Raw genomic sequence first — 1,512 nt, 5'->3', positions numbered from 1 at the left:
CCCCCCCCCCCCCCTCCCCACCGAGCCCTGCGCCGCGGCGCCGGCCCGCCGGCCGGGAGGCGGACAGGTGCTATTTAAAAGCAGATCTATTGTCTATCCATAGTATAAGGACTCCGATTAAGAAAAAAAACTAAAAAAAAAAAAAAAAAATATGAACACTTACAAAAAAAAATTATCTCTATATAGCCAAACAGCATATGACCTTGTATATATTTAATTTCAGGTAAGAAATATGTGTAGCGATCTCTATTTGCTGGACAGTTTCTCTCTCCCCTTCTCTCTCTCTCTCTCTTCCAGTCTCTTTTGTTCGTTTGTTCGTTCTGTTTGCTTTCCTTTTTATTTTTTTTTTCTCGATGTCCGTTGCTCTTGTTTTACAGTAAATGTCCGACTTTCCTGATCTTTCGTTTGATCTTATTTTTTTTGTGTGTGTGAATTTCTGTCTCTTTTTCTTTTTATTTTTTTTCCCGAGGAAAAAAAAAAATAATTCTGATCCACAGACTGCGAGACTGAACCCGCCGCTACAAGCCAAAGATTTTATTATGTTCAGAAATCTGTAGTCTGAAAATAAAGTGTAGACTGTGTTCAGGATCCAGGCTGGCTGTAATTCTTTATTTTAGTGTATGGATGTTTGTATATATATATACACATAAATATAAAAAAATAAATATATATATACATACACAATACGCTGTGTATATAGTGCCATTTCGGTGGCGTAATTAGGTTTTGTTTTCGATGGATCAGTGCAGCAATTTTGAAAGCACTCGTTCCTTGTTCAAAACCCTGTCCGAGACCTTCGATTTTTTTAAATTAATTTTAATTTTTCTACCCTCTTAAAAAAAAATATTTCTCTTTGGCTGTTGCTGTCGTGCCTCGCCTCCCGCATTTCCCTTTTAAAAAAAGAGATTAAAAAAACCACCTCGTAATATAATCGTAATAATTTATCACCAGCTCCTGCAGGAAAAACAAAAATGCCTGAAACCGTCTGGACGTTTCGAGCTCCGGGATGTGTTGAAAAGGGATTTTTCTGACAGCTCCTTGCCTGGCTCCGAGAGGGTCTGCTCCCGTTGTGAGTGTCCAGCGAGGGGCTCTCTCCCGGGGCAGGGCAGAGCCGCTGCGAGGAGGGGACCGGAGCGATCGCCGCTCGGTACCGGGCGCTGCCGCCGCCGCTCCCCGGGAGCGCTCTCCGCTCCCCGCTCCCTGCCCTCCGCTCGAGTTCTCCCGTGCGCGGGGTCGCGGAGGGCCGGCGGGACCCCCAACCGGCCGTCCCCGCTCCGCTTTTCCACCCATCCCGCTTAAATTCGGCTGGCTCCCGTCCCGGGAGCGGCTCTTTTCGCCGCCGGACCGGGGAGCACCGACGGGCCGGGGCCGTGCCGTGCCCGTGGTTCTGTCCTCGGGCCGTCGAGGGCCGCCGTACCCGGGCCTGGCGCCCACGCGGGCCTTGCGTGGGGCCCCGCGGAGCCGAGGGCGGGCGCTGGGGCTCCGCTCCTCGCCGCTCCTGCAGAGACCGGG

The sequence above is a fragment of the Calidris pugnax genome, unplaced genomic scaffold, assembly GCF_001431845.1.
Source record: "Calidris pugnax isolate Ruff unplaced genomic scaffold, ASM143184v1 scaffold21, whole genome shotgun sequence".
In the NCBI taxonomy this organism is placed as follows: Eukaryota; Metazoa; Chordata; class Aves; order Charadriiformes; family Scolopacidae; genus Calidris; species Calidris pugnax.
Note: the sequence above shows the minus strand (reverse complement) of the source record.